The following is a 15636-nucleotide window of genomic DNA, read 5'->3' as shown; positions in this document are numbered from 1 at the left end:
AGCTTGAGTTTCAGTGACTTGAAACCCACCACAGGAGTCCTGGACTGCTTACCTTCAAACTGGTTTGTTTGTTTGTTTTATGTAAGTGAATGAGTACTTAATTTTATTATGTCATGTATTTAGGTCTCTGTTAGTCTGACAATCCTCATTTATACTGTGAACAGAAAAAAGCAGGGGACAAGAGAAAGTCAGAAGCCCAAGCAGGGCAGCAGTTGCAAATGGCAAGAGAAGGTTAGTAAGAAGCAGGGCTTTAGCCATCACCCTGTGTGAAATGGGAGGCTCTCCCCCCCCCCCCCAGGGTCCCAGGGAACTGGGCTGCCAGTCATGTCACCCAGATGCAACTTAATCTAAGGAGCTAAACAACATCCAGTTTCCAGAATTTGTATACACATGGGAACTGAGTTCCAGGAACAAATAAAAGTACAGTTATCAGGACCAGATGCAGCCCACAGTTAAAGCTGCATGAGTAGCAAAAGGGATTTGATGCCAAGTTCTTAAACCCCTCCCGTCTTGAGTCAGAACTGGTCCAGAGACCAGAGTGAGGGCCAGCGTGAGGGCAGATGACAAGTGGCTTCACCCACGATGAGGCCCAGAGATCATTCGTTTCATGCTTGGTTAATTCAGGGCAGTAAGTCACCAAGGACTGAGGTCTTTCATGCCCAGCTCAGTGGCACTCCACCTCAGCCTGGTCCCCATGGCCCCAAAATGGCTGCCGCAGTTTGTAGCATTATATTTGTATTAGTGTTTTTCTCTTTGACTTCTTCTTGTATCTAATTTGGCCAGAATTAGGTCATATGAGCTGGCTTCAGGCAAGAATGCCAAAATAAATATTTGCCATTTTTTGAGCCTTTTGTGAGAAGTGGCTTCTGCCAGCAAAGGAGGGGTTGGAAATCGATGTTGAGTAGATAAGCAATTGTATCATCATGAGGAGAGTAGCACTGCTCTAGAAAAAAGGAATAGCTGTAATTTGAAGCCTGAAAAACTATCCAGACACCTATGTCATGAGATTTGCCAATATGTTTTAAAAAGGTGGGATAGAAAGAATCTGGTGTTTTCCTTTCCTAATCTTGAAGGAATCGTCAGTCAAGGTGCACTCCGCTATTGTCAGCCAAGGGGTGGCCATGTAGTCTTAGCACTTAGAAGTGACTTCAGGTGTTACAAGTCACTCAGAAAATCTTCCATCAGCCCCCCACCTCCCCCCTCCACAAAATACCCCCAACATGTGCTTGCCATTGTACATTCTGACCATATAACCCCCATAAGTCTCTCATACATAGAAATTCTGGATCTGCCATTTACAGCAATGGAACAAATTTATCTCTCCTAATGTTAGAATCTCAAACAAATAATTAAAATGTAGCAAATGGTTGAAGCTACTACGTTCAGATTTAGGTGTCTTTTAGGTACCCTAGCACATGTTCTTCTGGATCCTTGGTTATTCAGACATTTTTTTTAAGATATATGAGTCACTCAATATCATTTTAATAAACTCCTTTTCAGATTAAGGTCAGCAGAGTTGCTGTTGCTTGTAGTAAAGAACCTTGACTGTCACAGATGGAATACCACCTGCTAGCCAGGCAACAGAGAGGGGATATAACCCTCACTTTAAAAAACAAAAAACAAAAAACAAAAAACAACTCTAGTTCTAACCACTAAAAGATTTTTAAAAGCCAACTTTTGAACTATTATCATGTTATTCAAGCCACTCTTTTCACACAACAATCAGCCCACCAAGGTGAGAAACAAAACATCTGCTTAAGGTCTTGCACTAATCGACATCTTAAACTTGACTATGCTTATATCTGATTTCTTAGCAAATAGGTACGCACCCAATCTTGCAGCCCACTATACCCGTGTGCTAGAAAATTGCCTGGCAAACAATGCATGAACCTCCTTCTGTCTCTAAAGTAAAAGAACACATTAATTTTATCAGGGCATTCAGAGCCAAGATTATTTGTTCGCTTCTCTCCCCTCCCCTTAGAGATTTGGCCAAACAATGACTGGGTTGTGAAAAACAAAACAGAGAGCAATTACTGTTAGGAATATTAAACTTTAATCTTAGCTTTTTAAATGACACTAAAGTCCTTTCTCCAAAGAGATCTTCAATCAGGTACTTGTTCTATTACAAAAGGAACCAAGGATGCCTCTGTTAAGCAGGGATTATGAGATAAGGTCCACAATAGACAGCCAGCCCTATTGAGGTAACAATATTTCATTACCCTGCATCAAACTAATGCCCCATTATAATGATCCGATCATTAGGATAGTGGCTCATTCAGACTAATAGCCCACAGAATATCAGTCTATAAAACAAAGCCAAGGTCGGTTACAGGCATAGATAGCACACTGCAGGGCCATATCACAGCTATAAGGAGGGAATCTGGCATTTGCAATCACAAATCAATGCCTCAGCACCTTGTGAGGAAAATCTGGAAAGGCACTTGCGTATTATGACATGCTTGTTTTGAGAAATGGTCTGATTGTCACTTGGGCACGGTGCTATCCCCCCGACATCTGCATGGTCTATTATCATACTAGAGACACTCAACCCAGTATTCAATTAAAAGAGGGTCTCTTAGCAACCAAAACAATATTATTGTGCAGCCGAAGGAAAAGCATCAGATTAGCAGAAAATCCAGATTTCAAGTTCTGAATCAGGACTTCCCTTCCTGCCAAACATGGGTTCTGTCCTTGATGGAAAGAGTTCTCCAACATTCCACATGGGGCTTTCCTCCCTGGCCACAGCATGGCTGGTATTCTTCAGTGGGTGGGTGCTGGTGCAGTGCCAGCACCAATACTGGAAAACAGCCCAAGGCCCACAAGTGGCCAGATGGCCAGTGTAGTGGTGTAAGTGACCCAGAAGTCACTGTCCCAGAAAGACCTGCAATGCACTCACTGTCACAGAGAAATATTCAAGGTTCAGATTGTCCCAGCACAATCCCAGGCCTCCTTGTACTGTCTATTTCTGTAGGCACACCCAGCCCCTTGTGCTTCTCGACACCATTTTAGTGGATGTAACATGATGTCCTCAGAGTTCTGCTCTTTCCACAACTTGAATCCCTCCCCCAGGGAGCTGGCATCCATCCTTATCCCAACGGAAACTTGCTGGGACTGAATTGGAATGACTGGAAGGAGGGACTTGGCCCAGTGTAATTCTTCTGCATGAGGGTCTGCGGGGGCTCTGAGTGGGCTCTGGGTGTAGGGAAATGATGGAAAGGACTCCTCGTGTCCTTGTCTCCACCTGCCACTCTAAACTCAAGGGTAGGGGACAAAATAGCAGAAAGGCACTCCCAGATCCTTCCCTGAGCACTGAGTTTGGTGAGACATCACCCATCACATGTTTTCAGAACAACCTGTGCTTATTTTTGTTATTTCTTGCTGTGGTAGCACCAACCACATCTTTGGGTATTGAAAATGCCCAGAATCTGTGCTTTGTGAGAGTAAGAACTTTCCTTAGTCACAGTCTATCCCCTCTGTGTTATACAATGCCTGGCAAGGAAAAAAAGGAAAAAAATTAATTCACTTCATCCAGGGCTCAGTAAGGCTGTGTTGAAGGGGACACAGCGGTGTTCTCACCCTCTAAGAGTTTGCAACCTAGGAGAAAGTGGGTTGTGCCTGAGTACAGAGGTGGGGACTCAGGCACCCACCATGGGGGGCCAGAGATGCCAAGGCCAAGGAAGAAAGGGCTTGGCCAAGACCCTGAGCTGTTGTTTACATGTACTCACAAGTTGAGGAAAGAAAGCAGTGCCTCCAAAAGAGGGAAAAATAAAGTGTGCTTCTTTCTTCCCTCCAGAAGAGTCCTGTAAACACTGATTGCTTAAATATTCACTTCTGACATTTTATGTCTTTCTCTCTAGGATGCCTTTGAAAACGTCAACTCAAACTAAATTAACAAATGAGGGAATTGGCCATTCCCCTTGGCAGGGGGCAGAACAGTACAGGGAGCTCAGGCCTCTGGCTCTCTGACTCTGCTCTTCTCCTGCTCAAACTTGGGCTCACCCTGGGGCTGTTGCAACATGGCTGGTGCAATTCCAGGTTTCATGCCAGACAGGGAGGGTAGACTGAATTGTGTCCCCCAGACTCACATGTTGACTCCCTAGCTCCTAATACCTCAGAATGCCACTGGATTTGGAGATATGTCTCTACAGAGGTACTTAAGGCAAAACAAAGTCATTAGGGTTGGCCCTAACCAGACTAGTGTCCATATGAGTTGAGACTGGGACACAGACACAGAAAGCAGACCATGTAAGAACACAGAAGAACATGGCCAATGACAAGCCAAGGAGAGAGGTCTCCTCCTGCTGACACCTTGACCTTGGAATTCTGGCCTCCAGAATTGTGAGAAATAAATTTCTGTTGTTTAGGCCAGTCTGGTACTTTGTTATGGCAGCCCTAGCAAACCAATACACATGGCTGCATCCAGAAACACAAAGGGCACACTCTCTCTTCCTTGAAATTCTACCCCCAACAGACTTTGCTTCATGTCTCATTGGCCAGGATCAAGTCTCAGACCCTGTCCTGGTCAATCTGACAAGACAAATAGGATTGCCATCACCAGATTACAATGCTCAACTGAGATGGAATAGATGCAGGAATGTAAACCCCCAGGGTCACTGCACAGCCCCAGGAAGAACAATTCTCTCTCTGCTTCTCTGTCCTTTACCACTCATACCTAGGAAATAGCAGGATAGAAAGACTCCAAATGTGGGGAATAGACCATAGTACTACTTATTATGGTTGAGTGTATTTCCTTTTTAAGTTCTTAAAGTCTATTTGATTTGTGTAGCAACCAACAATTATTTACCTTTTGTAATCAAATCTGATTTATAAAGAAAGATACCGCCTCTACAAAAAGAAAAAAAAAAAAAGAATCACTCAACATTTGTCCTTTGAGATCACATGGCAAAACATTCTTTGTCATCTGTTAAGTAAGGATCACCTGGGCTGTTCGCAGTGTCTTGAACATACTTGGTACTTAATAGTTGAATGAATATTCCTGGTTACTTTAAGCACCTTGGTTTTATGAGAAAAAGGAAGACTTGAATGAAAATCTGGGCAATGTTTGGGAACCAAACAGAGCCAACCAAAGCTAACCAACAGAATGAAATATTCAATTTTATTCCTCAGCAATAACTATATCCAGAATTTGGTTTGTCCCTCTGCCCAGAGGTGACTATATAGTTTCTTTGCAAACGGGTTGGGAATTTTGTAAATTTGAGGGAAGACATCAGTTATGTTGTCCTGCTATCACCACATACATCAGTGCTAGAGTTGTCTACCCCAGAGCCTGCCTCACCTATAACACTCACTAAAAGGAAGTCCATAAGGAACCACCTTTTAAATAATACATCCCTTCTCCACAGCCCCATTATATGGTATTATCAGTAGACAACAAATCCACAGGCAAGCCAATATCTCTGCTGGTAAGTTATGTCCACCTTGGATGTGCTAATCAGATTTTTTGAGGGAGAAATCTGAACTTTTAAGCTGAATCAAGTTAGCAGCAAGAACAGTATCTGAAAGGACATGAAGAGACTGCTCCCAGAACAGCAGATTCATTGAAAGGGTGAAAGGAGCTGGGAGGTAGAGTTGGGCTCATGGCAAGCCTAGTTCTGAAGACGCAGGAACCAGAAGGTTCAGATCAGGTGGACAACATGGTGGCCCCGTTCCAAAATCAGCTCCAAATGCCATACTCTGACAAAAATGTTGCTGCTGCTTACACTATTGTGGGAAACCTTCAGGGATTTTTCTTTAGGGCAGTATGTTCTTTTGGGTAGCCCCAAATGTGCCATGTTTTTCTCTTGGTAATGGATTTACCTTTACCCCAGAGTTATATACGGCCAAGTTTTATGCATGTCGTTTGTGAATCAACTGGCTAGAGAAAATGATTTATGTCCCTGAGCTTCAGTTTTCAGATCTGTGGAATAGGAGTGTGGACACAGATCACCAAGGTCTATTCAAGTGCTAACATTCTGTCACCATGATTTTCACCAATATTTTCTCTTTCTCCCTATGTCTAGACATGAAGAAATCCAAGAAAATCTTCCAGGAGGATGTGACCCTTTAAAAGGCAGATATTGGGAAACTTGATGGAAAACACAAAATTTAGAAATCACAGCTACTCCCAGCAATATCAGCCAGATTATTTTCTTCCTCTGCTTCCCTGCCCCACCCCTGAGCTTCTGGTCTTGATTCAGCATCGCAGGCCACTCTTCTCTCGTGTCCTTGGCTCTCTTCTGGGCATGAGATGGTTGGAATTACTTTCCTCAACATCTCCAACATGGGCTGTGGGACAACATGCCAGATTTCAAAAGGACATCTCACCACGGGAATGTGTGATTACAAACATAAACTTTCAATTTTCCGATTTCCTCTGTTAGGATATTTCCCATAAACCTAATCCCATGAGTACAAATACAAACTCACAAATTGAACCAAAATTCTCCCGAAGAAGGAAGCCAGGGAACTACAGAGAAAATAACAAAGAGAATGGTGGCTGTGCAAAAAGAAAGCAGAATACTGCTCTTGGTTCAGTGCTTGGAAAACTCATGCCCAGTTCCTTGGCAAATCAGACCTCAGTATTTTCTGAACAGACACATCTGGCATGCCTGTGTTTTCTTCCTAATCTTCTTTGGTGTTGGCTGCTCCTGTCGTTCGGGTCCAAGGCTGAGGGTGGGGATTAGACATAACAATCTCCCCTGTTTTGGAGGCATGTTGTGGGGCACACATTTGCTCTCTCAATCACCACATTTTCAAATGCCTATAGAAATGTCAGGAAAAACGAGGTTAAAAAGGTCTCAGAAGTAAAGGCTGGTCAAAGGGAAATAGCAGGAGTTCTTTATTTCCCTGTCTGCTTTGCTGGGCCACTGGAGTATAATTATGCAGTCGGATGCAGGACAAAGCAAGGTGGGTGGCTGGCCAGCTTAAAGAGGAAAATGTATGCAAGGCAGGCTTTGGGACATGATGTGAGCTGTTTTCTGTAATCCTCCTCACTGACAGATGCATACATTTGGGAAGGATTTGGTCTTGCAAGGTAGATAGAATTGAAACCTCTCATGAGGAAAAATGATAAAGGAGCAGTGTCTATAGCTCACCACCTTTTCTAAGAAGAGCCGTTTAACAAAAGCACCAGCCTGGCCTCCATATTATGTGACTGCATGGCCGCCAGTGGGCTCAGCGAAGCTTCCCAGCATGAGCCATCAAGGCTACTCTTGCTCTTACCATGCCCACGCTGAGCTGGTGGCCTGGTGACTGGGCAGAGGTGGCAGTCAGGGGCTTCTGTGACTGACTGTTCCACTCAGCTCTCAAGACCTTGGGGTCCCTTACACTCAATGGCAGACAAAATACATATACTTTTTATGAGGATGTAGAAGAAATGGAACTCCCCTACCCTGCTGGTAGGGATGTAAAATGGTTAAATCACTTTGGAAACAGTATGGCAGTTTCTTAAAAAGCTAAACACACACTTACCATAAGATCCAGCCTTCCCATCCACAGGTATTTAACCAAGAGAAAAGAAAGCTACTTCCATGCCAAGATTTGTACATGAATGTTCACAGCAGGTCTCTTTATAATAGCCCAAACCTGGAAACATCCCAAATTTCCATAAACAGGGGAATAAACAAATGGTAAATCCATACAGTGGAATAGCACTCAGCCAAAAAAGGGAATGAACCATTCATATATACAACAATACGGATGAATCTCAAAATAATGATGCTGAGTGAAAGAAGCCAGACCAAAAAAAAAAAAAGAAAACATGCTATATAATTTCACTTATGTAAATTATAGAAAATGCAAACTCATTCATAATTAAAAGAAAGTATATCAGTGGTTGCCTGGGGATGGAGTGGATGGCAGGAGGGCATTACCAAAGGGTGTGAGGAAAGTTTGGGGATGATGATGATGGTGATTTCACAGATGTATACACATGACAAAACATATCAGTTATATCCTTTAAATATGTGCAATTTATCATACATCAATTATGCCTCAAAAAAGCCATTTTAAAAACATACATGTCGGGGCGCCTGGGTGGCGCAGTCGGTTAAGCGTCCGACTTCAGCCAGGTCACGATCTCGCGGTCCGTGAGTTCGAGCCCCGCGTCAGGCTCTGGGCTGATGGCTCAGAGCCTGGAGCCTGTTTCCGATTCTGTGTCTCCCTCTCTCTCTGCCCCTCCCCCGTTCATGCTCTGTCTCTCTCTGTCCCAAAAATAAATAAACGTTGAAAAAAAAAATTAAAAAAAAAAAACATACATGTCTTTTACACTTTTCTGCAATCACCTCTGTTTTTTTTAATGTTTATTTATTTTTGAGAAAGAGAGAGAAACAGAGTGCAAATGGGGGAGGGGCAGAGAGAGAAGAAGACACAGAACTTGAAGCAGGCTCCAGGATCTGAGCTGTCAGCACAGAGCCTGACGTGGGGCTCGGACTCCCCAACTGTGAAATCATGACCTGAGCCAAAGTCGGTTGCTTAACCAACTGAGCCACCCAGGCGCCCTATCCTGTTTATCTTTTAAGATGCAACTTAAGCAACCATCAGCTTCTCCTTTCTTGGCCACTGCCACACATAATCGGTCTAGGCCAACTCTGTGTTCCTTGTTGCTCTACAGTAACACTCATTAGGGCATTTTTAAAAAGGATTGATTAGCTTGTGTGGTATTAAACGTCAGGGCTCCATCTTTCACATTTGTGTCCTTGGCACCTACCATGATACCAGGCACATAGATATTCAGTGACTGTTGAATAATGAATAAATAAAAGAATTTAAAATATTTACCATGCATCTTCTAAAACACTAAATACCAAAGTTGGGATATAATACATGCTTATCATTCAATAAAGAATGGATGGATGGATGGATGGATGGAGATGCACTGGCATGACAATCCCTGAGCCTATAGCATCTGAAGCTGTATTTCCCCATAACCTGGAGTTAGCCTCTTCTGACATCTCCCCTTAAAACCTTCTCAGTAGATGTAGTGTCCCAGGTAAGCATCCCAGATTCCCTACTTTCTCCATATCAGGCATCAGTAGATCCAGTCCACTCCAGAGCTTTGTTTCAATCTCTCTTGTGACACCAAGACTTTTTCCAGGACTTTCCAAATCAATACGTCACCTGGAGAGTGTTCTACTTTGTCATGGTGCTAAGTGGGGGGAAATGGAATAAATTATTCCAGTCGGATGCCTTCTTTTCTTCCTAATAAACCCCAATTTCCCAAATTATAATTAAAAGGAAAATATTAGAGCACAAACAGAATTAGAACATTGAATTGCTGTATTCGGTGGAGTTTCTTCTCTAAATCCACATCAATAGGCAATTTAACAATAGGAGAAATCTCAATGGGAGTTCAACAGATGAAATTAACACAGCACACAGCTCTGGACTAAAATATTTCTTTGCCCATGTAATTGCTTGCAGCCACCCTTGTGTAAAAGCCCCCATCAGATTACAGGATTTGTTGTATGTAAATTTAAGACTAAATGGCTGGTAGCACCTTTCAGCTCTGCGATGCTGGAAATGAGTTTTTTAATAGGAAATTAGATTAGTAATATTTTAGTCAACAAAAATGTGGAAAAATTCTGCATAAAGATGAGAAAATCATTCATGCAAGGAGACTTTTAGAATCAAGAGTGAACAATTGTTGAAATTTGTGACTGGTTATTCACAAAAGGATTCCTCTGCACTTCTTCTGGCCAAAGTCCAGGGCAGAAAAAAAAATGATTTTCTTCATACCTTTATCACCAGATTCCAGTACAATTAGTGTTCTGGATAATGGCAGGATAGTCCCTTCCTCCACAGCTCCCTACAGTTTGCCTATAACCTGGGAACTTAAATCAGCTGCAGGGCAAATAGAGTGCCTTCTGCATCTGAATGTATGGGATATGGGCAGGGATGCATCCTAGAAACATTAGCATGTGGCCCCTGGAAGGCTGAGTGGGGATACAAAGTGGGAAGGGTGATAGGGGGAGGGAAGTGGAATCTGTGTGTCTGGTCTCCTTGCTCCAGCAAATGTACCTGGCTGGGAATGGACCTGGTTCCTAGAACCAGGTCCAGGCAGGCCTTACCTCTGGTTCTAGGCCAGCAGTAAAGGAAATTTGACACCAGGGTCTCTCTCACCCCCGGAAAAGTGGACTTGGAAATTTAGTACAGAGCCTGCAATCCCAGTGAGGAGTACAAAACCAAGGCAGAGAGAATCATACTTAAGGGCCAGGCACAGAAGCCCCAAGTGCCATGTTAAGGAGGAAGACCAGAGGTTTCTTTTTTGGAGACAATGCCTAGAAAGATCACTTGAGCAGGGGAAAATCTAGGTTTTTTGAAGTATGAAACTCATACAATTAAAGGAGCTCTCTTTATAAAAGAATAGAAAATTATGAATATCCCACTGGGCACAAGGTCTTGGAAGGGGCCTTACAAGAGAGCAGCCCTGGAGCTTAAGCTTCATGAGTTCTCCTGTTAATCTGCCTCCACCCACAATACATACATGCAAAAAGCGGGAGAAACTGTTTATGAGTCTGTGACCCATGGCTGGGGAGAAAACTACAGCAAGAGATTGGTTGTTTTTCTTCACTGAGGTTGGGTGATGTGGAGTGAGTGTGCAGAGCACTGGTGTTGGGGTCTGGTCCCAGACGAGGAACATTAAACTAGCTGGAAGTAGCCTGTCCAACCCTCCTCCACTGGAAGCAGGGAACACATGGTGTGTGTCCTGCCAATGGGCACAGGCCTGAAAAATGCTGTGACCCTCTCTTCAAAATGGCCTTTCAGAGAGCTTCTTAGAGGGAGCATGACAGCAGAGGACTAGGTCGAATCAAAGGGCCAGAGGAGCCTGAAGAAGGGGTTTTTGGTCTCCCCTGCTTCAACTGTGCAACTCTAAGGACCAAAATAGAATATTGCTGCATGTGATGTGCTTCTATAAATTCAGACTTCCTAGCTACTTTCCAGAATTTCTGATAGTGGAAAATAGCCTTAGAATTCCCACCTTCCCAAACATAAGCACCTACTAGGGACCAAGCATGATGAGAGATGCACTACAAACATATAGATTGGCATGTCATTCAGGTAATGTTTTTTAAATTTTTTAATGTTTATTTATTATTGACAGAGAGAGAGAGAGAGAGAGAGAGAGAGAGACAGAGCATGAGTGGGGGAGGGGCAGAGACAGGGAGACACAGAATCTGAAACAGGCTCCAGGCTCTGTCAGCACAGAGACCAACATGGGATTCGAACTCACGGACAGCAAGATCATGACCTGAGCCAAAGTTGGATGCTCAACCAACTGAGCCACCAGGCCCCCAGGTAATGTTTTTTAAATTGTGTAATTCACTTGAAGGGAATAATGCTTCAGGCACCTAATGGCAGGTCAGATTTCAACCATAGGAGAAACCACATTTGAAAGGGGTCCATAATTTAAATAGTGCTCCATAACAAATTACTCCCCAAACGGTATTTGCTCTCATAGTTTCTGTGAGTCAGGAATCTAGGTGAGACTTCACTGGGCTCTCTGTTTCAGGCTCTCTCAAGGCTCCAGCCATGATGTCAGCTGAGCTGGGATATCATCTGAGAGCTCATCTGGGGAAGACCTCTCCCTCACACTGTCGCTGGCAGCATTCAGCTCCTCACATGCTGGATAGAAAAGGCCCTTGGTTCCTTGACAAATGGGCCTCTCAATACGGTAGCTTGTCTTCTCAGAACATGCAAGGAGAGCCGAAGAGAAAGTGCCAGCGTGATGGAAGCCAGTCTCTGATAACTGAATTGTGGAGTAGACAACCCATCACTTTTGCTGTAATTTATTCATTAGAAACAGGTAGGTGGGGATCATGGGATGCCATTATAGAAGTAGCCTAGAACAGGTCTCTTTCCTAAGTTGAACACTTCTTCCCTTTCAAACTGCATCTTAAGAGAGGAAGAAAGTGGTCCCTGGCTGCCTGGGGACTGCTCTAGTGAGGTTCTTCTCTGCCCTGATGCACCAGCTGCTCTGAAGGACAGTGCATGGCCTGGGCTGGGAACTGCCTATGGATAAGCCACTGAACCTCTCCTAGTGAATCTTCCTCTGTGATAGGAAGATAAGGTATGCCTTGCAGAAACTATGAGGAACAAATGAGTTTGCATCTACATAATGCCTGATCAGTAACTAGTATTCAATCATTTTATTTCCCTTACACATGTTTTAAGGTATTTCTTGTCCCTCTGACAGAAAACATCACCCATCCTGTCCTCTACCCTAAAACTGTTCTGGGCTCCCTCCTGTGGCTACCTCCCTCACCTTGGAACCCACACCACTTTCCACCTATTCCACACATCTCAACTTTGGAGTTCAATCAATTAACACTCTAATGGAATATGGTCTTTTATTTTGGGCAAATAATGTTCCCTAATGTTTTCATGTTGAAAATGACATCTCCTCCTAAACAGTTGGCTGTTTGAAGGTAGGAACTGTGCCCAAGATATTTTTTTGTTTTTTTAATGTTTGGCACAGAATTCAGTCCATGATGCCTGCCCAATTGCTGAACTGACTTATCCCTCAATCAGAATGAAATTGATCCTATCATGTTGACTTTCTGCACTGCTGTTAGGTGAGGAATTATGCGATTGACAAGCTGACAGGTCCCCAAAGAGTCTGGACTTGCTTTAAGTTAATCAATGAATCAAGAACATTTCAGGGAAACCACCATAAGGAAAGGCCCTTAGGGGGATACAAAAATACACAAATACAGTCTTGGCCTCCAGGAAGCCAAGAGACCAATGAGAGCAATAAGATGCCAGCACACAAAATCATTACCAAGAATGAAAAATTAAGCATAAGAAGTGATCAATGGAATATGTAATTGAAGAGCTCTGTGTGGAGAGAAATCATGAGCCTAGAGCAGCTGGAAGGAATTTTATATCAGGAGATGGAAACTGAGTTGGACTTTGAAAGGTGAGTAGGATTCAAGAAGGAGAATGGCTGATGGTGAGGGGTGGTGGTGGGAGATCTTCTGGTCCAGAGTGACATAGACCCAAAAGTCAGACAGGAATGCAGGATGTGATGATAGGAGGTAAAGTTTAGAGGTGGGATATAATGAGAGAGAAGTCTGGAAAGGTAAGTCTGGGTCATAGCTTCAAAGCCAGACTAAGAAAGTTGGACATCTTTTCATAGACCATGAGGATCTGCGAGCTCCTTGAACTGCAGAATGGCTTGATAATGTTGGCCCTGAAGAAGGATGGCTGGCTTCAAGGTACTGGAAACTATTCAGATGGCTCTGAATAGTCTAGAAAGTCACCCCTTGGTCAAACTGGCCTGACCACCAGGGACTATTAGGGCTCAGAATGTTTGTGTTCCTCAGTGCTTGTGTGTCTGCCTAAGTTGGACACTGCTTGCTCACAGTTGGGCATTACTTCTACATGCTGGTCTATTTTCATGCAGGGAGCCCTTCTTGTTGCAAAAGAAACAAAACAAAAACAAAAGCAAGAAGGAGTCATTTGAGAATTCTTGCAACATCTGTGCAAGCTGGGTAATGGACAAATATTCTCTTACCTGGGACCATACCCTCACTGAGCTGCAGAATCAGGAAAATTAAAGAATGAGTAGATTTAATAGGTTTTTTTAGTGTGTCCCCCCAGATAGTACCCAATTGTTCCCCATAGTATAGAATTAAATTACTCTGAAACACTACTACTTCCCAAGAAACCAGATAATCTTAATAATTTTAGAAACTTAAAGAGAATAATAAGCTTCAAAAAACAAATTATGATTTTATAGTTATTTATGAAACTACCATACAAACATGTGGGGAAATCCCTTAGAAGCATAACAAACCCAAAAAATGAGTCAAAGTAAATATCCTGAATGCATTCATCTAATCCTCAGAAAGCAACAGTGCTATCAGTCATCAGCAGGCCCGGCCAGATGAGCAAGCTCTTCTGGGAACAACAGTGGTGGTTTCTGCTCATAGAGTAAAAGTCAAATCCTTAATCCTGGAAAGATTATTGGGAACAGGGTCCCAGCCAGTGCAGGCACTCTGAGTGCATGATAAATTGGAGACAAAAGCTTCCAACAGTAAGTTTGTGTAAAAGTCTTCTGCTGGAGAAAAGGAGGAAACAGGAAAGAAGGACCAGTGGATGGGAGATGAAGAGCATAGAACATGGAAATAAGCCATTGCATTACAAGCTAATCCTTTAAGCAACCCTGTGAGGTAGGTACTCTTACTGTCCTTATTTCACAGAGAAGGATACTAAAGTTTGGAGGGATTAAAGTCCAAGATCACCTAGTACTAAGTGGCAAAGCTGGGATTCAAACCCAGATCACCTAACTCAAGTCCAGTCTCTTTGACATTGCAGTAAATTGTATCACAAGCAAGGCTAAGAACAATTCCACTCAGATCAGGGCAATCAGAGGGGAACACTGAGCCTCAGTGGGTCATTGAGGGCTCCAGAAAACCAGATCTTGGGCACAAGCATTGGTGAATTCACAGAGGGCACTAGCAGCAGAGGCAGTGGCTCCCTGGGTAACAGACAGGAGAAAGGAAGGCTAAATGCAGACCTTGAGAGAGCAGAGGGTCACAGAGATCCTGGGGCTGGGAGCCCTCAACATTAGATGGCAGGGGAAGAGACTGTGCAGGGAGGTGACAGAACGATAGAAGAGAAGAGGGTCCAGGACAGATCCTGGAGGAATACCACTATATCAGGGATGAACAAAGGGATCCCAAAATCAAAACTGAGAAGGAGGGGGGTCAAAATTCCACCAACCCAATTCTATTAAAACATGTTGAATTTCATTTAGGGATAACTCTCAAATACAGTCACTGAAGTTCAGGATTTTATTTATTTATTTATTTATTTATTTATTTATTTATTTTTGAGAGAGAGAGAGAGAGAGAGAGAGAGAGAGAGAGAGAGAGAATCCCAAACAGGTGCCAAGCTCAGTGCATAGCTCAACATGGGGCTCGATGCCCTGACCCTGGGATCATGACCTAAGCTGAAATCAAGAGTCGAGCAACCAACTGAGCCAGCCAGGCTCCCCAGGAGTATTTGTCTTTTTAAGTTTCTCTTTAGAGTCATACCAATATCTCTTTTCTTATAACTTCCTCTCCTGCTCTATTATTGTTTACAGAAAATACTACATAATTGCTTTAATTGAAAAAAGGAAAATTAAAAAGTCACTACAGGAAGAACATTTTTAAAATTCCTTTATTTATTTATTTTTTAACGTTTATTTGTTTTTTGAGACAGAGAGAGACAGAGCATGAACAGGGGAGGGGCAGAGAGAGAGGGAGACACAGAATCTGAAACAGGCTCCAGGCTCTGAGCTGTCAGCACTGAGCCCGACGCGGGGCTTAAACTCACGGACCATGAGATCATGACCTGGGCTGAAGTCGGACGCATAACCGACCAAGCCACCCAGGCGCCCCCTAAAATTCCTTTAAATAAAGTTTCATACAAAGCATTCACTCAACAAACATTGAGTGCCTACTACGAGAAAAAAGCCAGGAGCAGCCAGGTTAATTTCATGGTCAATTAATTTCCCAAAGTCAACCTATCAGAAGTGATGGATGTAGTGCCCTTGGGTGCCATCTGGGGACAGCAGAGTGTCATCCCAGCCTGGGGTTCATTTGGAGAGAGGCAATCTGAGCTGTTGGGTCAAACCAAAAGATAATGGAG

This window comes from Puma concolor, chromosome B4 (genome assembly GCF_028749965.1).
Source record: "Puma concolor isolate L17-30 chromosome B4, mPumCon1.1.hap2, whole genome shotgun sequence".
NCBI lineage: Eukaryota > Metazoa > Chordata > Mammalia > Carnivora > Felidae > Puma > Puma concolor.
This window is presented reverse-complemented; position numbering follows the sequence as displayed.